Consider the following 26,882-nt stretch of genomic DNA (forward strand, 5'->3'; position numbering starts at 1 on the left):
ATTACACAGCACTCAGGTTTCTGCTGACTCATTGGTGACTCCCTCCTTTCTAACCTACTAGATCTGTGCTGTCCAATGCACTGCCACTGGTCATCTCTGGTGACTCTTGAGCACTTGAAATGTTGCTAGTTTGAGGTCAGATGTGCTGTAAGAGTAAAATACACACTAGATTTTGAAGACTTTGAAAACATCCCATAAAATATCTCAGTAATAATTTTTAAAATATTGCTGCATTGAAATGACAATGTTATGGATATATTGAGTTAAACATAATATATTATTAAAATTAATTTCACCTTTTTTTATTTTTCTTGTAAAAATGTGACTGCCAGAAACTTAAAAATTATATATGTGGCTTACATTATATTTCTACAGGGCAGTGTTGTCCTAGACCTCTCTCCTAAATTGTCAAATTCTCCTTCCTCTATTATGCAAAACAATTTAACTCTTGAGGTTGTGTTTAAACTTGCCTCCCCAATCCCATCAAGTACTTTCATTTTATAGGCTCTCCTTAGGAGGAAGTTGTTATTATATATAACAAAACCAAAAAATTCAAAACCTAAAACATTCATATTTCTACTTTAGTACTTTCTACATTGTGTTGTGGTTATTTTTAAAATTTCTCTTTCCCCTACTAGGCTGTGAACAAAAAGCTTATCTTATTCATCTTTTCATTCCCAATACTTAACACAGCAGCAAGCACATAGTAGGTACTAAGAAATGTTTGTTGAATGATAGGATTAGGTTCTTTGTTATCTGAAAAGAAAACGTTAGCTGAATTTGAAAATTACACTCATGTCAATTGGTTTGGTGTAAATTAAGGATACAGTCATGTATCGTCGCTTAATGACAGGGATATGTTTAAGAAATGTGTCGTTATCTGATTTCATCATTGTGCAAACATCATAGAGTGTGCTCACACAAACCCAGATGGTATAGCCTACTACACATCTAGGCTAAATGGAACTAATCTTGTGGGACCACCATTGTATACGTGGTCCATTGTTGACCGAAACTTCGTCACGCGGGCATGACTATAGTGGTAAACACATCTTGATATACTCATATCTCTCCGTTTTCCCTTGGCCTTACAGATTGATCCAATAGCGATCACTTTAAGCTATTCATTGCATCTTTGTCACAAAGTCTGTGCTAATATCATTCTCCTCTAGACATATAAGTAGAAGCAGAGAAGGAAGTTAAATCAATAAAGCTAACAAATAAATAACAAGCTGGAGAAGTGGAACCTGTCACTTAAGAACATGTGAGGTGAAGGGCGTATTGACACTTTCTGGTAGCTAAGTAGATTGAGTATTGATAGCAGAAGTCATTATGAAATGAACACTTACTTGAGATTGTGTTTACATGAAGTTCATATAGCAAGTAGGTATTATAAACACCACTGCAGCATTGTCCTTGAATCTGTTAGGCCAGGGTTTTATAGCATACTGCAATTACTGACTGCAAATATAATTTCTTTAATGCATATTTTAAAGTCTGAAATGCACTTGCTGACTTCACACAACAGTAGCCCCCAAATGCCAGAAAGTTTGCCTGTACTTGAGAAGAAAATTTCAAGAGAGACCAAGCATAAAGTCGTATGGTGAAAAATGATAATACAAATTGAGCCAGATTTCCCCAGTGGTTTAGGTATACCTTGATTTTAAATTTAAAACTTTTGGAGGTTGCATTCCCTTTTTAAGGCCACACATTCAGTAATCCCTATAGGTATCTCATGATTTCTGTTCATGGAAGACTCTAGGTTCTAAGAGAATACATATGAATAAGAAGAATGAAGCAAATATTAGTTTATATTTTTGACAATTAGTATGTTAGTGTCATCCTGAAACCCTCTGATATTTCAGCTACAGCATGTGTATCTTTCTTCTAGAATAAAGGGTCCATACTTAGCATGCAGTAGCCATGCTGCAGGTAAATGGATGGTATGATGAGCATGGGAGTCATTGTAGGCCATGGTACAGAAGGGTGCAGGAGTACCAGACATGCTTTACTGGACGCCTGCAATGTCTACATTTTCTTTTCCTAAAACTTGGTCTCTATGAGGAACAGAGTAATCTTAAGCCTCAGCATCCCTCTTCCATCCCTATCAGTGTTTAGGTAGTACTTTACACATTTTAAGCATGCTAAATGAATGAATAAAAATTTAGAAAACCAACAGTTTATAATGCCTCTGTTTCCATTAGTGCCTTACCAGCAAACGCTTTGGATTTTGTCAAAACTAGTAAATTTGCCAGAAATAGACGAGAGAATGTGATTATTATATCTTAGCTCTTTTTCACTGGTCCAAAAGGATCAAAATGCCAGTCAAGGAATGAATTTTCCCAGCAGTTTAGAGAAGTCTTAGTATAGGCTGAGATGTATGGAAAATTTATTGCAATGTTACATTGTAGTGTACTGTTAAACTAAAGTTGAGAACCCAAAGTTTGCCTTAACAAAATTTTCCCAAATGAAAATCAGTAACCCCTTCATTCACTTTTTACAAAGTCCTCTCTGAAGAGATAAAGTGTACCACAGCACAATGGCTTCTTTGTTAATTTAGAGCATTGGTAAAATCACTATCCTTATGTGTCATTCATTCTTGGAGATTACAAATCTAAACAGGTTCAAACTAAGACCAGTCTATGTAGGGGAAAAACTATTTATGACATGGGAAAAATATTCTAGTCATATGCGTACCTATCCATTTAATCTACTGGTTCTTCACCTTTTGTTTTTTCTTTTTATCTGAATAAGTAAACTAAGCAACTAATTTATTGCCTGGCAGCTGCTAATCATTCATATTTCTCTGCTAGTTTGGCCAGCACGTTTCTATGTGGCTTTTGACTAGATAGTCTATGTAATAGTAGTAATATGGTAATGAATATCCAAGTTTCAAATTGCAGTAGTTTTAAAAAATCCTCTATTGCATGGAGAGAAAGAGAGAAGAAAAATAGTCAATAGGTACTTTAAATGATAAGCTGACTTTGTATAACAATGGCCACCAAAAAAATCTCAAAAATATGGAAATTGGCCTGTGCAGCAAACTTGACTATCACTTATCATACAATGAGAAAGCGGAGTAGGAGGGAATAGTAATTTCATTCTAATGCTTCTCTGACTCAAAAGCCATTTTCCATTAATACAAGTTTCTAGGTATTCACAACATTCATTCTCCCTGAAATTAATGAACTCTTTAATCCTTAAACTTTTTAATTTTCTCTGTTCTAGTTGATCACTTTTGTGGTTGTGATCCAGCAAAAGCCCAGAGCAAGCATTTCTTCCAAAGTGTTTATCTGCAGGGATACTAGCGTGGAAGACAGAGCAAGCTGGTAGACTAAGCATAACCACAGGAGCCAGAAGCCTTACTGGTTTTCTGGAGCACATAATCCTCTCCACTCCTTGAAACAATACTTACCTATTGTGTCACACTCTCAATTAAACTGAATGGCTATAGTTTAGGACTCTTTCTCCTTCATAGATCCTAACTGAATCTTTTCTATTTAAATAATGTCGTCAGTCATTTTGTACAACCCTCATGTTTTCGGTGGTGCTGCAGAGCCGTGTTGCCCACTGATTAATATTCATAAAAGTGTCAAGATTTAGGATTAGAAATAGAAAATCAGATGAAGAAACTATCACTTCTCAAGATGGGTGATAAGGATAAGTATAATTATGATTTCAGCCCCTGTGGGTAAGAAGTGGAGATCAGAAGACCAAATCTCCATGAATTTCAAAGTAACTGTATAGGAAGCAATCAGCTGAAAAACAATTAAGATGGTAGTCTGAGAAGGATCACATTTCAGAAACACAGATAGGAATTTAAGTGGCTCAAGCCATGCTGAGGACTTTGTAGAGGGGATGGAAATTAGTATGAAGTAACAGGTTTTCGCTAAGAATTAATCTAATGATCTTAAAAGATGAAATATAACTGAAATGTTTCCAAGTCAAGTAAAAGATGCCAGCAATTTCATTTTGATGGCAACCTAGATTATCCTCACATAGGGTGGATGCAGTTTTCTGGTTTATTTTTTTGGCCTCTGGCACTTTTTTTCAGTTCTCTTTTCTGGCTTTAAATAGAAAAGGCAAAAAGACCTGATCCATCTTCAAAGAATAAAAGATCAGTGATGAGCTCAGCAAAGAACATTAATCTCTTATCCAAATGAGGTCCTACCAAACTGAAGGAACCTGACTTGACTGCTTTCCGGAATAGAATACATTCAAAGATAAGTCTCTAAAGAGAAAGGCAACCTTTTCTTTGTCATTTGTTTTATGATAATTAAACCCCATGGAATTAAGGCAGATCCTGGGAGGTAGGGAATCTAGATATCACTGTGTTGGAGATCGTTAACATGGGAGACAAAGGAGACACTGATCTGCCACATAATCCTGGAGGGAGGAAGAGAGAGCTCAGCCAGAGTTAGAAATATATTCAAGAGGTCTGAAATAAACTCTTCAGACATTCCAGCCTGATCTATGTCTAGTGGGCATTATTGCTACACAAAATAGTAACCTCCTCTCCCCTCCCCCCAACCTGGCTCACTATACCTTCATCCTGTTTTATTATTTCCTCATAGCATTGACCTCCGTTTAGTGCCCTCTACACTTACTTGCTGATTTGTTTACTGACTTCCTCTGTATACTAGGATGTAAGTTCAATGAGTGCAAGGACTTTGTCTTATCACTGCTTAATCTCCTGCATGTGGTGGGTAAACGTTTGTTGAATAAGTGAATTAATTATGTTTGGCTTAGTGAGATGTTTAGAATGTGGCTCAAATGTACATTTTGAAAAATAAATATGACTATCTTAACAGTTATTCTGCATAAATGCTTATAGGAATATATAACTGGAGGTTAAGTGGTGCCTGAAGATAGTATTCAAGTATGAATATTTAAGGTTATTTTAGTAGAGAGTATCAGAGTGAAATTGCAAATAAGCAGGGACATAGGATGTCACATATTTTAAACTATTTGAGGCACAGAGAATAACGAATGCTTTCTAAACAAATAGCTCCAATTATAAATTATATTGCACGGTGTTTTACTTTTGGGCAGAGCCCATGGATTTTGGAGACTTAGGAAGTACACCTGAGAAATGAATTTCATTTATCTGCTTTGACTCTATTTTTAGCAAAAAGAATCACCGTGATGGTTTAGTTACCTCATTCAGCTTGCTTTAGGTATGTGAAATAACGTTTCAGAAATCTGAAAAGAAAGAAGTATAGCCACTTTTAGTTCTCTTTATCGTAATGCATCAGGGCCAAGGTTATAATAAGAGTGCAAGATAGAACATGAATAGCATTTTTTTAAACAGAAGTCATTCTCTAGAAAGCTAATTTTAAGTGAGTTCTGTCAAATTTAATAAAAATGGTTCTTCTTGATCAAACCATTTTGAGGTGTAGTTCAGAAGATGATTATACTATATAATTAAACTTGCTAATTAAAATGTATGATAACTTTAAAGCAGTATATTTTTTCCATAGGATGAAAAAATAAAAATAAAATATACAGCAATATCTTTGGAAATCTTGCTAGTAACAAATTGTACATAGGTGAGAGGCAAGCTATAGCCCTAGGCAAATTGTTTATTCTATTTTATAGACAGGTGAGTGAAGCACTGAAGTGTTAAACCACAAATTATTACTGAAATCATAAATACAATTCCATTGCTTTGATTTTCTGAGCAACTTATAAATATTTCAAAAGATTAATTTAATCTCTACATTATATCTGATTCCCCACCACAACCAGTGAAATGGGGGTAGTTGGGATGTGTTAGTTACCAAGAGACACAGAAACAGGATGGCTCCAGAGAAAGTAATACGGTCGTGAGAAGATTCCCAGGATCATGCCGGACAAATTGTACTAGCTGACAGGAAGGGCAAATGAGGGGATAAAAGTGAGAGGCAAAGCAAGGAGTCAAGAGTTGGAGAGATACAATGACAATTTGGGAAGAAGTGGTGCAAATGAAGAGTGAGGTGATGGAGTCCAGGAGGTTGGTTATCAATAGGGCTGAAGTTCTTACAGCTTATTCTTAAAGATGCTGGTCTCATGAGCTTAAGTGGATATTGAATTAAATATGGATATAAATTCTGGATATTGGATTTTGAGCCAGATGCTGTGATTGGTTGAGACTTTTAGGGGTCTTGAGAGGAGGTGAGTTTTGCAGGCGTAAGGAATGTAAATAATTGTGACCAGAACCTAGATTGTGAAACAAATTCTTTGCAACTCCCCTCTTCCAGAGATGGAGTACATTTCCCCACCTCTTGAATTTGGGTTGGCCTTGTGTCTTTCTTTGACTGACGTGTGGCAGAAGTAATGGCTATGTGAGTTTCAAAGCCTAGAACTCAAGAGATCTTGAAGCTTCTACCTTCACATTCTAGGAATACTGCTTGGAGTCTACCATGTAAGAAAGCCTGTCTAACTTGTTGGAAGATGAGAGCCCATGTGAAGGAGAAGGACGGCATCCCTGTTGATAGCCAGTACCAACTACCAGACATCTGAGTGAGGACATCTTGGATCTTCCATGCCTGCTGATTCTGCTGCTAAATACAGGTGAATGAATGAACCTAGACAAAACCAGCAGAAAATCTGCCTAGACAGCACATAGATTTCTAAGAAATAACAAATCATTATTAAGTCATAGGGCAATAGTTAACTTAAACAGATGGGTCACATTGAGTTTGTTCATTCTTGTTTGTTTGTCCGTCCATCCATCCATCCATCCATCCATCCATCTATCTATCCATCCATTCATCCTGCATTTCTTGAATGTCTACAATGTATAAGATTCTGGAGACACAAAGCATCCAGTAGACATATTACCTCTTTTCATCTCTGTTTATGTTGCACTTTTCAAGACAATTAGAACTCTGTAGGTAGTGAGTAAGAAGGAATACATCAGAAAATTTTTGTTGTAAAGGACTGAGACTAGGCCTTGATGGTGAGAGGATGGAGAAGTAACTATTTCCAAGTTGGAGTTTTCTATTCCCCAGGGACTTAAGTTCCTCTTTGGAGAAGATTGATTCTTTGTTCAGGAGAAAGAAAGCCAAAAATCCTCCTTAACCCACCCAAATCCAAAAAACCAAAACCCCAGAACACTACAAAAGTCTTTTAGTTGTAGGAAGTAAATAATTATCCATCAATCGTTTTGGGAAAAGACTACGAAATAACTTGAATACAGATATCCTAAACTAAACAGATAAGTGTTCTCTTTAAGGTTATATAAACTGAGTATATATTTTATCAGTATTAAGTTTCTGAAGGTTCTTTGGCTTTTGAGGGGTAGAGGGATGAAGATAGAATTGTTTCTTCCTTTATACATAATTTAGAAAGCTCCCTGAATAGGTATCATTGCTTGGTCCTGGAAAGCCATGTGCATGCTCTTCTTTACACAACTGCTGATGGGAGATTAAGTAGAAATTCTGAAGACTGCAGGAAGATCCTACATGCCTGGTCTCCCCTGGGACCAGGAGGGGTTCTGTTTAAAGGGAATGGATTGGGTAGGCTCTATTTGACCAAGTGGGAACTGATTCACTGGGGTCTCATAGAAGTTATTGGGCACAGCTGAACATCCAGACTTGCAGGAATGCACTGTGTATTTAGAGAATGCCCAGTTGACAATCAAGGACCAGATCCTTCTCCTGTGTAGAGTTATTGGTATCTCCCTTATAGAAAATGGACATTTACTCTCAAAAAAGGCTGGTTCTGGGAAAGCAAACAAGAATTTAGAAGGCGGGCATGAGACTGGACTAGAGGGGCATTCTCTTCCTCTTGACGTCACCTAAGCTCTGGGTCAAGTACACATACTTGAAGACACTCTTGTTGTGGGACTGGGCTGGTTTCTGTGGAAGTATCCCGCAGTAACCCAGGAGAAGCAGTCATATTTACCTTTCTACTATCCTCCAACTTTTAATAAATCATTTAAAAAACTGCAGCTTTGTTTTAGTTGAACTATGGGAAGTAAGAGTAGGGTATGTGCTCATGATCTTTGCCATTTCTTGGTTCTAAGACCCTGGGTAAACCACTTTTCTTCCATGAACTTCAGTTTTATTGTTTTTCAAAATAGGGATAATACATGAGTCAGGGTTATTATATGGCTCAAATGAAATAACTTGTTCCAAAAATACTCTGAAACTCCAAAGAACCATGAAAATATAAGAATTATAATAATCCTTATATTAAGTTGTAGTCCTTATAAATCTTCCTGATTCTGACCCAGCCTTTTTTGAAATCACATCTTTTGCAGTAGAGGTTTGCACTTATATTGAAAATAAATTCCATGAGTCAGTACTCAGAATCAGATATTCTATAGCAAAACTAGTCCTAGTACAACTTTAAAGTTTAAATAGCTCAGAAAACCCAGGGGAGAGAGCAGTAAATGGTGGCAGAATTCTGTGCTTGTCTACAATCAGAATTCTTTTGGGGAAAAAGGAGAGAATTCTTAAGTAAAGTAATGCAACCAAAGAATTACTTTCTGACCAAGGTTTTGTCTCTAAGAATCTATCAGTAACAGCAGAGGAACCCAAAGAGATCTGTTTTTCTCAAAAAGAATGGCCACAGCCTCAGATTAGTTAAGTGACACACAATTTATAATGTGCTGGCACTCTACCTGGCCCGTGGAAAGTCTGAGTTCTGTCAGATTTTGTATAGTAATGACTTATGTTGGGGACAAATCATTAGAGAACCTAATTTATTGGGGGACTCTGTCAAGTAAGTATGTCTTTTCCCCTTTTCTAGTCCATTAGGGCTGCTATCACAAAAACCCACAGACTAGGTAGCTTCTAACAACAGAAATTTACTTCTCTTTGCGAGTATATGTACTCTGGATCCTGTCCTCAGCAGCAGCCAAGCGCCTGGAGAGGAGTGCCAGCCTGCTGCCCGGTCGGAGTGCTGTGGTTGGCCTACGATGCCGTCCATGCTTCCCTCCAGGTGCTCATGGCTTGCTAGCCAGAGTAGTGATGATCTGTGCTCCTTTTGCATTGTTGTATTCCTTTGTCTTTATTTTTGTTGTTTTGTGTCAACAGTTCAATTACATAAAATTGAGATTGCTCTGTCAGTTAAATGTTGAAGCACCAAAAATTTCTGTGGAAATGACATTTTAGATTTAGGGGAACTCATCTCTGAGGGATTTTTCAGGAACAAATCATCCTCCCAAGGCTGAGGAAAGGAAGGAAGAGGCAAAACTATACCATAATAATAGCAATTTCCCCCAATAATTACATGAATTCGATGCAATTACCAGTGAGTTTCTTGAAGAACTGGAAAAGTATTTTAAAGTTCATATGAAAGAATCAATGTATGATTGTTGCTAAGATATTATTCTGTGGAAAAAAGGATAGTTAAATTGTGCCTACAAGACATTTAAATTATTAAATTGTACTAATCAAATCAGTACAATATTGGTATAGGAATAGACAAATGAATAAATGAAGCCGAATAGAAAACCCCAGAACATATCCAAGTATATATAACTTAAAATATAATAAATATTTTAATCTATGTGAAAAGGAGTGTGTTTGTATAATTGTATATAAAAATGGAAGAAAATAAAGGCAAATAGAAATAAATTTCAGATGGGTTAATAATCTAAAACTAAAAATGAAACTATAAAAAATATTTTTAAAATAGGAGATTATCTATAAAACATCAAGGTGAGGATATTCTTAAGCAATAAAGGAAACCCAGAAGTCATAAGAAGATAACTAAAATTTTGTTTGTTTGTTTTGAGGAAGATTAGCCCTGAGCTAACTGCTGCCAATCCTCCTCTTTTTTCTGAGGAAGGCTAGCCCTGAGCTAATATCTGTGCCCATCTTCCTCTACTTTATATGTGGGACGCCTACCACAGCATGGCTTGCCAAGCGGTGCCATGTCTGCACCCGGGATCTGAACTGGTGAACCCTGGGCCGAAGAAGCGGAATGTGTGCACTTAACTGCTGTGCCACCGGGCTGGCCCCACTAAAATTTTTTTAAAATAATAAAACAAAAAGAATTCTGCGTAGCATAAAAACACCATAAACAAAGTCAAGAAACAAACTATGTTCTAGAAGAAAATATGTACAAAACTTACGATTGGCAAATAGTTATAATCCTAATATACAAAGTGCTTCTGCTGATTAATAGGCAAAACAACAAATCCTGCCACAGAAAAGTGAGCAAAGAAAATATAAAGGCAATGTAAAGAAGAAGAAATGCAATTCACGGAGACACAAATGCTCAACCTTACAATAATAAGAAAAATGCAAAGCAAAATAACCAGGTATCATTTTTCACCCATTATTGTTGCAAACATTTAAGACCAGTAGCGTCCGGTGCTAATGAGGATGTGGAGCCCAGGCAATCTCGTACACTGATGATGGGAGTTTGGATTGCCTCTTTATCTGGCAGTTGCTGTTAAAAGATTGTGGGTATAGTCCTTGACTCAGCAATTCTACTTCTAGAAATTCATTGTATGGAAACAAAATCACAAAATGAAAGGATGTACATAGGACAGTGTGTACTGCAGCATTGTTTGTAGCAGCAAAGTAACTGGAAACATCCTGAACGGCTATTAATAAAGCAATGATTAAGTATATTACGGTACATCCATATGACAGATAATTCTGCAGTTATTAAAGAGGAGTTAGAGTTTTTTCTTTTCTTTTCTTTCTGCTTTATCTCCCCAAATCCCCCTGGTACATAGTTGTATATCTTAGTTGCAGGTCCTTCCAGTTGTGGCATGTGGGGCGCCACCTCAACGTGGCCTGACAAACGGTGCCATGTCCGTGCCTAGGATATGAACCAGAGAAACCCTGCAGAGGAGCGTGCGAACTTAACCACTCTGCCATGGGGCCAGCCCCATGAAGAGTTAGAGTTTTTATACTGACCTGAAAATTTAAGATACATTATTAAGTGAAATAAATGCAAGTTGTAGGGCAATACGTATAATATGATCTTGTTATGATATAAAGAGAAACCCCTATAAATGTGTACATGTATATGCATATGCATATATATGTATGTATGTATATGTATGCATATATATATTCACACCACACATACACACATGTTTGCCATACTATCTTCAGCAGGATTTTCTGATTTCTAAGCAGACTTTTTGCACAGAAACAACTTCAGGACTTGGGCAGCCCAGTATGAAGTGTCCATCTACAGTATTAGCAAATTTGAGAGGTTATGGGGTTCAAAGTAGGTGCTCATTTTAATTTTAATGACCTTCAGAGATATTATTCAAATAAGAGTTCTGGTTGGTGGTCAGAGTGAAATATATAGAGAAAGGTTCTCTTGTCAAAAAACTATCAGTGGGGAAATACACAAATACACAGGCAATTTTAATTCAATGTGGTAAAAGTCATTGAAAAGTAAGCATTGAGTGCTATAGGCACATAAGGAAGGTCATCAACTTCTTATTTTGTGGATCAAGACAGGATCAGGAGAATCAACAACAAGTTTTATGACCAGGAGATGAGTGACGTTCAAATAAGTCTCAAGGAACAATTGCAAAGAGGATTTCTGGATGGTTTAAAAAGAAAACATGTTCTAAAGGACTGTGGATATTTAGACCTCCAAAGATTCCTTAGTGGAGACTTTCTCCTACCTCTTTTGCTGCTTTGTCCAAATTTCCCTTATGATGCTCCAGCTGAGCCTTTCTAACCTGCTTAGCACAAGAGATGCAACCTACTCAGTTGCTGTGGGGAAGGAGGGACGGTGAGAAGAGTAGGAATGGAAAGAATTGGTTCTGATCTGTCAACTTTGCCATTGGTCTGGCCAAAGTTGCCATTCATGGCGCTATCTGCATTATCTGAATCACAGGTAACCCTGTGAACATATGGTGACTGTTCCGATAAAGCACTTTGCTTTCTCTACTAGGCTGAACCTCCCTACTCCTGGGCTAGTCCCCTTAGGTCTGTCCTAGTGGAACAGTGAATTAGTGTCATGTTCCTGCTGCTCCAACTAGCCCATCTTCAGAAATAATACTTTTACTCCATTTTGAACTTTTTAATCTCTACAATACCATCAGTTTAAATATGTATGTGAGTTAAGTTTGGTATATGATTACATTTGTAGTACAATCTCGAGAATCTGAGAAGTTTATCTTAAAACTTTATTTCAAAAGTAAAAACTTTTTACAGCTTTTTTACATTTATAAGCACTTTATATATACTTTATCTTATTTAATCCTCCTGACAAGTCTGTGAAATTATTGATTAAAGACAATGTAGGCTGATTTTATAGCATACAGAAGGGAAAAATAGCCAGAAAGGAAAGTTTAATTAAGGAAAAGATATATTCTAGATTGAATATCACTTTTGTGCCATTAGTTTTTGAGGAGGTTATGGGGAATTTTGAGGGTGTATGGGGAATTTTGGTATCTTGTGAAAATATGTTACAAATCCTGAAAATTGGCACATGCATTCATTGGGTATACAATTTTAGGGTGTGCCAATGTATATTTTATAGACACATTTCTCACAGTTTAGCTGTGCACATGTGTTAGCTAACAGGTTCTCTTGTGCAACTGATATACTAAGACCTTTGCTTTTCTCATGCCTACTAAAATCAGCAGTAAGATATTGGTTTTCTTTCTGTAATAAATGGGACAGATGGTATATTAGAATTATGGGCTCTGCCCCTTCTTGTGCCTGTGCTTAGTGGGATAGAGGCTAATTATCAGATTAGGACAAGGACTGGCCCCTTCTTCCCACACTCGTTCAGCATGGGTCTGCAGGTGGCAGAGCTGTGGGAAGAGCTGTTCTCTGGGCAGATGACAGCCAAGAGTCTGATTACATTTTAGACGACTTTATAGTGAAGGGAACTGCCTTATCCATACCTTTGGTCTAGTCTAAAGACAGTGGACAGAAAAAATAGTATGGACCTTAAGAATTGCTCACTTTCCTAGTCTGTTTGGATGATATAAACCACTTTGTTTACGAAGTAAATTTTTTTTTTTAGAGTAAGCATTTAGAAACTTTAATAGGCAGCTGACAGTACTTTTGTACCTGTTGAATCTAAGACAAAATATAGCTTGCATTTTCTCTTTTAAAAATCAACCTTATTGAGTTATAAGGTACATAAAATGAAGTGCACACGTTATCAGGGTACAGTTGAATGATTTTGACAAATATTTATACCCACCACCACAATCAAGATATAGAACATTTCCATCACCCTCAAAACTTCTCTCTTACCCCTTGCAGTCCATGCCCTCCCCTACACTCAGCCCCAGGGAACCGTTGATTTACTTTCTATTGCTATAGATTAGTTTGCCTGTTCGAGAACCATACAGTGTAGTCTTGTGTGTCTGTTATGCTCAGCATGATGTTTTGAGGTTCATTCACATCTTTCTGTGTTTCAATAGTTTGTTCCTTTTTATTGCTGAGTAGTATTCCATTGTATGGGTATACCACAATTTGTCTATCCATTCACCTGTCGATGGACATTTACATTGTTTCCAGACTGGAGCTATTGTGAAAAAAGCATTCCTGTATAAGTCTTTTTGTGAATACATGCTTTCATTTCTCTTGGGTAAATACCTAGGTGTGACTGCCATACAGTTTTCCAAACACTTGTGCTATTTTACATTTCCACCAGCATATGTGGACAGTTTCGTTGCTCCACATCTTTGCTAAAACTTAGCATTGTCAGTCTTTTCAATTTTAGCCACATTAGCGGTTGTGAAGTCAGTATCTCACTGTGGTTTTAATTGTATTGTATTTTGTCATATTGTAAAAGTTCTTTATAAGCTCTGTATACAAGTCCTTTTCTTTTTTTAATTTATTTTTTGTTTTATTTTTAATTTTTATTTCTTTCATCATAGTTTATGTCAATGTGAGATTTCAGTTGTACTTTATTTCTTGTCTGTCACCGTGTAAGTGCTCCCCTTCACCCCCTGTGCCCACCCCCAGCCCCCATCCCCTGGTAACCACTGAAATGTTTTCTTTGTCCATGTGTTTGTTCATATTCCACATATGAGTGAAATCATCTGGTGTTTATCTTTCTCAGTCTGGCTTATTTCGCTTAGCATAATTCCCTCCAGGTCGTTCCATGTTGTTGCAAATGGGATGCCTTTTTATCTTTTTTTATGGCTGAGTAGTCTTCCATTGTATATATATATATACAACACATCTTCTTTATCCAATTACCAGTTGATGGGCACTTGGATTGTTTCCATGTCTTGGCTATTGTGAATGCGGCAATGAACATAGGGGTGCATATGTTACTTTGGATTGTTGATTTCAAGTTGTCTGGGTAGCTATGCAGTAGTGGGATAGCTGGGTCATAGGGTATTTCTATTTTTAGTTTTTTGAGGAATCTCCATACTGTTTTCCATAGTGGCTGCACCAGTTTGCATTCCCACCAGCAGTGTATGAGCGTTCCCTTTTCTCCACACCCTCTCCAACATTTGTTATTTTTAGTCGTGGTGATTATAGTCATTTTAACAGGCGTAAGGTGGTATCTTAGTGTAGTTTTGGTTTGCATTTCCCTGATGATTAGTGATGTTGAACATCTTTTCATGTGTTTATTGGCCATCTATATATCTTCTTTGGAAAAATGTCTGTTGGTATCCTCTGCCCATTTTTTGATAGGGCTGTTTGTTTTTTTTAATTGTTGAGTTGTGTGAGTTGCTTACATATTATGAAGATTAACTCTTTGTCAGATATATGATTTGCAAATATTTTCTCCTAGTTGGTGGGTTGTCTCTTTGTTTTGATCCTAATTTCTTTGCCTTACAGAAACTCTTTAGTCTGATGAACTCCCACTTGTTTATTTTTTCTTTTGTTTTCTTTTGTTCTGAGAAGGCATGGTATTTGAAAAGATCCTTTTAAGTTTGATGTCAAAGAGTATATTATCTATGTTATCTTCCAGGAGTTTTATGGTTTCAGGACTTATCTTCAAGTCTTTGATCCATTTTGAGTTTATTTTTGTGTATGGTGTCAGATGATGGTCTACATTCATTCTTTTGAATGTGGCTGTCCAGTTTTCCCAACACCATTTATTGAAGAGACTGTCTTTTCTCCATTGCATGTTCTTGGCACCTTTGTGGAAGGCTAGCACTTTGTGGAAGACAGTCTAGTCTAGTCTAGTCTAGTCTATCACATCTAAAACTAGATGTGCAGTTTTATTTTTGGGCTTTCAGTTCTGTTCCACTGATCTGTGTGCCTGTTTTTGTACCAGTACCATGCCATTTTGATCGCTATGGCTTTGTAGTACATTTTGAAGTCAGAGATTGATGCTTCCAGCTTTGTTCTTTTTTCTCAGGATTGCTTTAGCAATTCAAAGTCTTTGGTTGCCCCATAGGAATTTTAAGATTCTTTGTTCTGTTTCCATGAAGAATGTCATTGGGATTCTTATTGGGATTGCATTGAATCTGTAGATTGCTTTGGGTAGTATGGACATTTTAACTATGTTTGTTCTCCCAATCCACGTGCGTGGAATCTCTTTCCATCTTTTTATGTCATTATCAATTTCTTTCAGTAATGTCTTATAGTTTTCATTGTATAAGTCCTTCACCTCCTTGGTTAAATTTATTCCTGGGTACTTTATTCTTTTAGTTGCGATTGTAAATGTAACTGAATTTTTTGGACTTCTCTTTCTGTAAGTTCGTTATTAGAATATAGAAAAGCAACTGATTTTTGTGAGTTGATTTTGTACCCTGAAACTATACTGTAGTTGTTAATTGTTTCTTATAGTTTTCCGATGGATTCTTTAGGGTTTTCTATCTATAAGATTATGTTGTCTGCAAACAGTGAGAGTTTCAATTCTTCGCTCCCTGTTTGGATTCCTTTTATTCTTTTCTCTTGCCTAATTGCTCTGGCCAAAACCTCCAGTACTATGTTGAATAAGAGTGGTGAGAGTGGACATCCTTGTCTTATTCCTGTTTTGAGAGGGGTGGAGCTCAGTTTTTGCCCATTGAGTATGATGTTGGCTGTGGGTTTGTCATATAGGCGTTTATTATGTTGAGGTAATTTCCTTCTATCTCCATTTTGTTAAGAGTTTTTATCATAAATCACTGTTGGATCTTGTCAAATGCTTTCTCTGCATCTATTGAGATGATCATGTGGTTTTTATTCCTCAGTTTGTTGATGTGGTGTATCATGTTGACTGATTTGTGGATGTTGAACCATCCTTCTGCCCCTGATATAAGTCCCACTTGATCATGACGTATGATCCTTTTGATGTATTGCTGAATTCGGGTTGCCTAAATTTTGTTGAGGAGTTTTGCATCTATTTACATCAGTGATATTGGCCTGTAGTTTTGCTTTTTTGTGTTGTCCTTGTCAGGCTTTGGTATCAACTGATGTTGACCTCATAGAATGTGTTAGGAAGTGTTACATCTTCCCTAATTTTTTAGAATAGCTTGAGAAGGATAGGTATTAAATCCTCTCTGAAAGTTTGGTAGAATTCCCCAGGGAAGCCATCTAGTTCTTGGGTTTTATTCTTTGGGATGCTTTTGATTATTGTTTCAATCTCTTTCCTTGTGATTGGTCTGTTCAGATTATTTGCTTCTTCTTGATTCAGCTTTGGGAGATTGTAAGAGTCTAAGAATTTACCAATTTCCTCTAGATTATCCATTTTGTTGGCATATAGTTTTTTGTAGTATTCTCTTATAATCCGTTGTATTTCTGTGGTGTGCATTGTTATTTCTCCTCTTTCATTTATAATTTTGTTTATCTGAGCTTTCTCTCTTTTTTTCTTTGTAAGTCTGGCTAGGGGTTTGCCAATTTTATTTATCTTCTTAAAGATCCAGCTCTTTGTTTCATTGATCCTTTCTACTGCCTTTTTTGTTTCAATAGCATTTATTTCTGCTCTGATTTTCATTATTTCTCTCCTTCTGCTGACTTTGGGCTTTGTTTGTTCTTCTTTTTCTAATTCAGGTAGGTGTAATTTGAGATTGCTTATTTGGAATTTTTCTTGTTTGTTAAGGTGTGCCTGTATTGTGATGAATTTCCCTCTTAATACGGCTTTTGCTGCATTCCCTATGAGTTGGTATGATATGTTATTATTTTCATTTGTCTCCAGATATTCTTTGCTTTCTCATTTAATTTCTTCAACGATCCATTGCTTGTTCAATAGCATGTTGTTTAGTCTCCACATCTTTGTCCTTTTCTCAGGTTTTTTCTTGTAATTAATTTCTAGCTTCATAGCTTTGTGATCGGAAAAGATGCTTCTTATTTCAATGTTCTTAAGTTTATTGAATCTTGCCTTGTTTCCCAACATATGGTCTATCCTTGAGTGTGTTCCATGCACTCTTGGGAAGAACATGTATTCTGCTGTTTTTGGATGGAGTGTTCTATATATGTCTATTAAGTCCAACTGGTTTAGCTTTTCATTTAATTCCACTGTTTATTTGTTGATTTTCTGTCTGGATGATCTATCCATTCATGTGAGTGGAGTGTTGAGGTCCCCTACTCTTATTGTGTTATTATTAATATCTTCTTTTAGGTTTGTTAATAGTTGCTTTATGAACTCTGGTGCTCCTATGTTGGGTGCATAGATATTTATGTGTTATTTCTTCTTGGTGGAGTGTCCCTTTGATCATTATATACTGCCCCTCTTTGTCTCTCTTTGCCTGTCTTATCTTGAAGTCTACTTGTCTAAGTATTGCGACAGCTGCTTTCTTTTGTTTGACATTAGCTTGGAGTATTGTCTTCCATCCCTTCACTCGGAGCCTGTGTTTGTCATTGGAGCTGAGATGTGTTTCCTGGAGGCAGCATATTGTTGGGTCTTGTTCTGTAATCCATCTCACCACTCTGTGTCTTTTTATTGGAGAATTCAAGCCATTTATGTTTATGGTCATTATTGATATATGAGGGCTTAATGCTGTCATTTTATCACTTATTTTCCAGTTCTTCTGCATTTCCTGTATTTGTTGTCCTGTGTGTTTTGGTCTACCCATTGAATTATGCAGTTTTTATTGATGTATTTTTTTGTTTTCTCCTTATTTATTATTTGTGTCTCTGTTCTACTTTTTAGTTTAGTGGTTACCATGAGGTTTGTATTCAGAATCTCGTGTATAAGATAGTGCATTTTCTGATGGCCTCTTATTTCCTTAGTCTAAACCAATTCAGTCCTTTTCCTTCTCCCCTCCTAAGTTGTTTATCTCACTTCTTATTCCATGTTGTGTTGTGAGTTTGTGATTAAAATGACAAAATTATCTTTGTTTTTGGTATTTTCCTTCCCTTTATCTTTAATGCTATACTTGAGTATTTGCTATCTTATTCTGATTCTGTCTACCTTTTTATCTCCTTACTCTGTGCTTTGTAACCCCCTTTTTTATTTCAGGTATGAGGACCTTCTTGAGGATTTCTTGGGGGGGGGGGCGGGTCTCATGGCTGTGAACTCCCTTAGCTTTTGTTTGTCTGGGAAAGTTTTTATTTCTCCATGATATCTGAAGGATATTTTTGCTGGATAAAGTATTCTTGGCTGAAAATTTTTGTCTTTCAAAGATTTGAATATGTCATTCCATTCTCTCCTAGCTTGTAAGGTTTCTGCAGAGAAATCCACTGAAAGCCTGATAGGGGTTCCTTTATAGGTTATTTTCTTCTGCCTTGCTGCCCTTAGAATTCTTTCTTTGTCATTCATTTTTGCCAGTTTTACTACTAGATGCCTTGCAGTAGGTCTTTTTACATTGACAAATCTTGGAGATCTAGAAGCCTCTTCCACACGGATTTCCATCTCTTTCCCAAGGTTTGGGAAGTTCTCTGTGGTTATTTCTTTGAACACACTTTCTGCTCCATTCTCCTCCTCTCCTCCTTCTTTAATACCTATAATTTTTATGTTGCATTTCCTAATTGAGTCAGATATTTCTCGGAGACTTTCTTCATTTCTTTTTAGTCTTAGTTCTCTCTCTTCCTCTGTCTGGAGCTTTTCAACATGTCTATCTTCGATTATGCTGATATGCTCCTCTATGATGTCCACTTGAGCATTCAAGGAATCTTTATTTTGTTTTATCTCTTCCATTGTGTCTTTCATATCTAATATTTCTGATTGATTCTTCTTTACAGTTTCAATCTCTTTTGTGAAGTAGCTCCTGAACTCGTTGAATTGTTCCTCTACATTCTCTTTTACCTCATCGAGTTTTTGGATGATAGCTATTTTGAATTCATTGTCATTTAGATTACATATTTCTATGCCCTCAGGACTGAATTCTGGGTACTTGTCATTTTCTGTCTGGTCTGGAGATTTGATAATAATGTTTGATATTGCTACAGGGGGTGAGTCTGGCCTTATGCATCCTGATATTATTTGGTTGCAGTTACCACCTATCGCCACTGAGTGGGGGTCAAGAGCCATGTATTCTGAGCCCTCTGCCTTCAGCTGAGATCCCAGGCAGTGGCATGGACACAGGGCGCTTTCTCTTGCATGCTCTTAGGGTTTTCTATCTGCTCTCGCTATCTGCTCTCCTGGAGTGTTGGCTTGATGAGGTCACCCCCCATGAAAGCTCTTGCCTTGGTAGAAGTCTTCTTGCTAGGCTGCACGGGCCCTTGGGGGTTCTTGGTGTTCCACCAAACAAACATCCCCTCCCCTGTTCCTTCCCTTCAGAGGCCTCCTGCAGTCACAGATTTCAGTCCTTAGAGGAGGGAGTGAAGTTTTCTCTTACCTTGTTCCAGCCTCTCCGCCCTCCATAGTATGGCTGTGTGTGTCTCAACCTTTTTGTGTTGTGTTAGGGCGTCCTCTATTGGAGTATGAATGTCCCTTTTTGTGGTATGTTGGAGGGGAGAGAATCCCGGGCAAGTTCCCTCTGTGATGATGCTGATGTCACTCTGTTTACAAAGTAAATTTGACTTCTATGTTTATGGCAAACCAATCTTGTGTAGTTTTCAAACTTGTGAGTCACCAGTCTTTTATTCTTCAAAAAAAATTCTGAAGTCTTCCCGTAAAGTCTAATTTGGTCTCCCTTTTGGATATTCTCTAATTCAGTTGCACAGTGGCATCATTGCCTCTCATTTGTATATTCCTATTGTGTATTGTCTGTTCTGTAGCGGCATCTTTTAGCTAATTCTACCTGACTTTCTGAGTCAGGCTTCTCTTCTAGAGAGAGATCTTTAATTGGCTGACTCATTCTCTCTGTTGATTCTCTCTTACGATGGTTTATTTTTTAATCCCTTTTTATTGTCAAGTTAATTGAGTCAATTGTTAGATATTTTTCAATATTTGTAAAGGATTAGAAAGACTATTAGCATTAACTGGTACCACTCTCACATTTATTTTTGCATTGACAGTGGCTTAATTTCCATACAGAGGTCTGCTCGTGCACTATCTTTCTTTCCTCCAGAGCTGTAGCAGTTTGCTTCAAAACGATAGCAGTTGTCCCATGGATTAGAAAATATTATTTAGAAAATTTATAAATCATCAATGAGTAAACCTTTACTGACATATTTATTACAATTCAGTTCAACAAACATTTAAAGATTGCCTATTGTGCCATACATTTTGCTAGAAACTAAGATTATAGATAAATAAGACCCTGTCCCTGGTGCAAAATATATTATAATCCAGCAGGGGAAAGATGATATAAATTCTGATCTGGAGCATGGACTTCCTAGACTTCACACATTAAGAATTCCTTGAATATATAAAAAAGGTTTATTCTTTTTATTGGGCATTTAGAATATACCTTTTACCAGAGTATCTGAGGATTGGTGTATGGTCTTTTGTTAAAACGTGAAATGGCCAGTCATATATCTATTACTTTGTCTTACATGTGGATATGTATTATTCCTATATCAGATGTTATCTATAGAATAAAGATTTAGTGCAATTATTACCTTGTATATTTTTGATCAAACATAAACAATCAAGGTCAGAGAAGGCACTTTCTTCCCCAAGTTATTCCGTCATGTCCTTGATGTTCACTACACTGACATTGTGAGCAGTCTGCACCTTGCTCTACATGACATTGAACCTCACTGCACTTGCCGACTGTTCATGGTGGAGAAGCACCTTGCACTTTCCCTGGGGGCTGTCAGAACTATTTCCCTTTTCTTTACATGCCAATCAAGGGGGTCTGTTCTGGCAGTGAGCACCCTATAGGCAGAAGTTTAGCAAAAAAAGCCTTAGAAACCCCGATCCCCCTCAATTTAGGATATTTTCTAGGGAAAACATGAATCCACGCTTTCAGCTTTTTTATTATCCTCTTTTATAGTCACTAGCAAATGGAATTTCAGTGTTTGCTGTCTCCTTTAGAGAACTTGTTCACTAAAAAAGGATTTGAATTTATAGTAATTCAATATATTCAATGCAGACCAATTTGCCAATAATTCTTTGGATTGTTATAGCAATAAAGATTTTCATGACAAACTGTTTTTCTATTATCTTTAACAGTTTGGAAATTAAACATGCTATTTTAATGGGATTTCTTCTGAATTTGACATTTTGCTAATGAAGCTCTCATTTTAAAGTGTAACTTCTATTTCCAAATAAATAACCAATAGATATTGTACCTGTGATCTAATAACCATCGATAACTGAAAATATTTTAAATTTCCAGGTTTTTCTATTAAAGATGGTTTCAAATTCAGACAATCCCAAGACTATTTTCTAAGGCTATAACAGCTGCCCAGGTTGGGCTGTTCTTGTCATCACAGTTTCCTGGAGATGGCAGCAAAGTACACAGAAGCAAGGGGACCAACCATCACACGTAAACAAGTGGTGAGATTAGTGGCGCTGTGCAGTTCTGGGGGTGATTGACGAAATGCGTTGGCCTTTTCTGCTCTCAAATGACAGGGCAGGTAAATAGAGAGCTGATGTATGTATTAATTTGATTTTTAATTATGTTGGATAGCTTCCAAAAAATCCTTTACAAACTGCTGGCTTTATTTTATTCCTCACCTGTGGTCAAGTCCATGGCTCTCCTCTCTCCCTGCTTGTCTGTTGCTCTTGTTTCTTTTATGGTAAAAGTATTGAGAGATCTCCAGAACAAACATTTTTTGAAGCCTTTGTTTTATGTTCCAATCTACAACATTTGTTACCCTTACTTCGTTTTCATATAGCTATTTCTAATCTTGTAGCATACTGCATTTCAATCCCTCTGGGTTGTCAGATTTGCAGAATCTATAATGGGATGATTAACTGGCAAGGTGATGCACAGACTAATAACAGATTGCAAAGGACATCATATTAGACATTGTAAAAGCCCTCTTTATTCCAAAGTATACATCCAATAATGCCCCAGCAGACATGAGTAATGATCATTGTACTCAGAATAACAGGGACCCTATCGTTTCGGAATTTGTGCAGAAATGTTATTAAAATGAAAAAGAGAGAACTTCTTTCGACTGAATTTCAACTTTTGGTTTCAATGCTCAACTTGTTTGTCAAAATGCCCTTGCCTGGAATCAGTGAAACCCTATATAAGGCCAAAATATTTCACAAGTTGGTTGAGTACTATAAGAAATTTCACTTTGGAAGATGCTCAGTGAAGGATTTTAAAATTTAAAGATCCAGTGTTTTTCAGCTAAAGTGAATAGCTATCTTTTGAAAGTATTTTTGGAGTAAATTTTACTTTTAAGATGAGGGAAAAAAGAACACCCTTGATGATGAGTCAAGATTTCTAACATCAGATCTTGAACATAAAGTTAAAAATAAATAGAAGGATGTTTACTTTCTCAGACAATAGATAAATAAGATGAGTTGATTAAATTGTTGATTTTGGTCAGATTGTATAGTTACTACAATACATTTTGGTGCAATGAGAGGTTGCTTTTTTTTTTTGAGGAAGATTAGCCCTGAACTAACATCTGTTGACAATCCTCCTCGTGTTTGCTGAGAAAGACTGGCCCTGAGCTAACATCCATGCCCATCTTCCTCTACTTTATATGTGGGATGCCTGCCATAGCATGGCTTAACAAGTGGTGCGTAGGTCTGCACCTGAGATCCCAACCAGCGAACCTAGGGCCACTGAAGTGGAATGTGCACACTTAACTGCTACGCCACTGAGCCAGCCCCAAGAGAACACGCTTTTTAGCTGGAAATATACCAGAAGCATTATTCTGTACTTATATACTATAGAAAGTTCTGAAGCACTCATTTACATTTAAACAATTGATGGGCTAAATATAAGTCATTTTCATATATTCACTTGAGGGAGGCAACTTGGGATAAGGTAAAGGAACACTAAAAGAAGAGTCTGAAGCTTGGCTTCAAATTTATGTACTGAGTTTTTTGTGCATTTAACCCAAAGGTACTTTTTTGTTGGATGAGGACTTGTCTATGTACCACCTGAACTTTCCTGAGCTTTGTACTTTTTCGTCATGATGTAATGAAGCAAACTAACAGACTTGAGTAGACATATACTGAACATAGAATAGTAAAATAGACATGTTTAAGGGTGTTCCTAGTCACAGTATAAATGATAAATTATTTTTAAAAATCATTAGCTAGTCTTACTGTCTCCTTTTCCCATTCCTCACAGAAAGGGCTAAGGGATTTCAAAAGATAGAAGTCTGAGAGTAGATGAGTCAAAAGCTTGGATGGTTAGGAAAAAGGATCTAATGGTCATGTCAGTGCATGGAGGCAGGTAGGAAGTAATAATTTAAATTGAAAAGTGGACTTTCATTTGTTTAATTTAGAAGCGCACATCTGGATGTGTATTCTCTTTCTGCTATATTCATGATGGAAACAGCCATCCATTGACTAGGCAGAAGTGAAAACTGGAAGATTAACGACTAACTCTGTAACAGAATCTTAAATATGCAATTTCTGATATTTTTGTTGTTATCTGCTGTCAAGTCAGCTCTGATTCCTGGTAACCCTACGAATTAGTGATGAGTTAATAAAAATAGTAATTGCCTTCCCTTCAGGAGCTGTTGATTTTTTAAACTGCAAGTTAAAAGAAGTACAGGCAAAGAATCCTTCCACCTTCAATTTGAAATAAAAAAAGAGGCCTTGTGGTATGCAGAATATAATGTTCACATTCTAATTCCTAAATCTATGAGCATGTTACGTTATGTGGCAAAAGGGACTTTATGATGCGATTAAGTCAAGGACGTTGAGATGGGGAAATTATCTTGGATTATCTGGATAGGCCCAATGTAATCACAAGGGTCCTTGTAAGCATGAGGCAGTGTGGTTGGGGAGATGCAGAGGTTGGAGCGATGTGGCCATGAGCCGAGGAATGGGGTCCACCTCTAGAAGCTGGAAAAGGCAAGGAAACAAATTTCTCCCCTAGAACTTCATAAGGAATGCAGCTCTATTGACCCGTTTCAATTTCTGAACTCCATGGCTGTAAGATAATGAATTTGTATTGTTTTAAGCCACTAATATTGTGGTAATTTATTAACATCAGCAATAGGAAACTAATATAGGCCTGAAAAGCAAATTGTTAGAATTGTTGAGTGATTGAATCAAGATAATTTTCCCAATTTTATTTTTTTATTTCCTTCCATACGGTTTTCATAGACTTGATAAAGTAAGTATTATAGCTCTTCTGATTAGTGATAACAAGTAGCTGTGATATCAAAAATTATCTGGATTTGCAAAGTACCTTTTACTCCTAGAAAAAACTGAATATGCTAGATATATGTTTTGAATGATCACATACTCTTTGTTCAATGAGTATCTATTTAACCTCTGTCCAGGTGACTGATAAGTGAATAAATAAGCAGTACAGCCTGTCTATTAAGTTTCCAAGGCATTTAAAATAGAGGAAGTAAAAAAGAAAGAGAGTAGGCTTCTTTCAAGTCTTGCAATTTTCAGAATGGTTCAATCACCAATCTTTCAGGCCTTATTCTTGTGATAAAGAGTGCAACAAAACCAGGAAAAGTGGAGCTGTTTGAATCCATTTTTGAGTCAGAGACTAGAATAAGAATGGACAAACAGTATGATTCCTTTGTACTATTTTTACAAGTCATTCTCATTAAAGTCTGAAGACTGTAAAGCTATTGGGCTCCTTCTAAGATAATGTCCCCCCTACTGTTATACTTCTTCCAATGAAACCCATCTCTGAGCTTTTGCAGGATGTTCATGACATGCATTTAAATTGCCTGTTGTGTTCCAGAAACCTCTTCTTCCTGCAAACAAGTGGTGACCTCTCTGCTCTGTGTTTGTTCAAGGGACAGACACTGTACATCATCTGAGGCAGGCAGCCAAATGATGGCCACATTCTGTTCAATGCAAAAATACACATTTTCATTAAACTAAGATAATTAGAAAAAGTAGCATAGAGGAATATGAGTAATTCCATCAGTAATTACAGCAATTATACCCTTAATTGTCATGCCACCTCCAGTGTCACATTATATATATGTACGGGCATTTTACAGAGAAAACACTCATATGTTTTATATTAGAGATGTACCTGGTAGCATCAGGTACTTCTAGTGGTTAGAAGATAATTGAGGTAGTATTGTTTCATCTTTGCAATGATCAAAGCAAAATGCACTGTATTGTCTCATCATCATTATTGAGTGATTTTTCAAGGCATGAATTTCCATGTATTCAAGAAATACAGAGAAATAAAAACTAGTAAACTAAAAATGATCGTTTCATACAGTTTCTTTCCCAAATGGTTGAAAAACACTTTCTCAGCTTTCCTAATAAAGAGAAAAGTAACTGCCATTAGGTGTTTCTTCAATTCTATTCCTAGAGCATATGCTTATAGTTAGCTTAGTAAAATTTTAAATATTGTTCTCTGGATTTGACTTTCCAGTCTCCCATTTCTCTGCTAGTGTATCAGAAACAAATCTTCATGTTCACCCAGTGTTTTTGGAGTACAAAAACCGAGCAAGGCTGCATTGCTTTCACCTGCCTGCTGAGCTGGTGTCTTTTCCTCAGCCTGCAGCCCCGTGTAAGCCTAAGGAAAAGACTCGAGGTTCATCTGTCCTCTTGCTCAGCTACGAGGAGTGACTTTGGGCTTGGCTCCCTTGCTGCTAAGCTTTCTGGTAAATGTCAGCCCTTGGAGATGTGACATAGTTCATCCCAGTGAGGCGGGAGCGGGGCTGAGCTGGATGGAGAACATGACCTGTTTTGCATCCCACTAAGGCAGATTTTCATAGCATTTACATTTTGATTAAAAACTTTGTATTTGATTGGAATTATTTTATTAACTCAGTAAAAGACACTATCGTGTTTACATTTGTTCCCCTGTCTACCTATCCTTATCCCACTGAGTAGTCTCAAGTTGCCTGGATGGCAGCAAGACCAGGGAGAGACCCCTTGCGGGGGGGACATGTCCAGATTGCCAGGTACCACATAGGGAGAATATGCTTTACTGTCCCCTCGATCTGGGGTTCACTTTATGCAGTAATAGCTGCTGGTGTAACAAGTGAAGTTATATAATTCACAAATAACTGGTTTATTTACTTTAAAGCCCAGGACCATGTCAGTTTGAGCTACAACGGCTCTTTGGTAGCTCAGAAGTTTTCCCAGGCAGAGAGAATTCAATCACAATGTACAACTGAGACCAGCCTCTTGTGGGAACATCCTTTATCCAATGAACAAATCCCCCCAGGCACCTCCTAAGGCCTTTCCTTAAGATGAATGTAGCTGGAACATATGTTGCTCTGTCCTTGATCACTCTCTACTCACTTTGCTTATGGCTTTTCTCATTTTGACACTCTTAACATGGCTAACTTTCAGCTGAGTCCTTGGGTAATAACATCTCACTTTTTATTTTTCAGGAATGCAAACATCCCGCAGACTCCTTCTCTTTATTTTGTCTGTTCTTCCCCAATATCTTGCTGATCTCTGCCACTTACTTTCTGTGCATCTTGACCAAACAACTAAAACTCTGCCTGTTTTAGTTTCCTCCTCTGTACAAATGAGGATAATAATGCCTGTGTCATAGGTTCATGGTGAGGGTTTAATAAATTAAAATTCATTCAGTGCTTAGATGATGTCTAACATATAGTTAGTGCTCAATAAATCTTGGCTATCTTTTCATCATCATT

At 37.0% G+C, this 26,882-nt stretch overlaps 1 protein-coding gene across 2 annotated transcripts in view; it reads left to right on the forward strand.

Annotated features, from left to right (window-relative positions):
• Positions 1–26,882, forward strand: part of C3H4orf33 (chromosome 3 C4orf33 homolog) — a 134,052-nt gene that overhangs the window by 99,941 nt on the left and 7,229 nt on the right. The window contains exon 11 of one of the 2 annotated variants that reach the window (XR_011501914.1): positions 6,381–6,552. The gene's annotated coding sequence lies outside the window, so the exon portion shown is untranslated. Of the gene's footprint in view, positions 1–6,380; positions 6,553–26,882 lie in introns of those variants that run through there. The other variant, XR_011501915.1, reaches the window with a different exon arrangement.

This window comes from Equus asinus, chromosome 3 (genome assembly GCF_041296235.1).
Source record: "Equus asinus isolate D_3611 breed Donkey chromosome 3, EquAss-T2T_v2, whole genome shotgun sequence".
Lineage (NCBI taxonomy): Eukaryota > Metazoa > Chordata > Mammalia > Perissodactyla > Equidae > Equus > Equus asinus.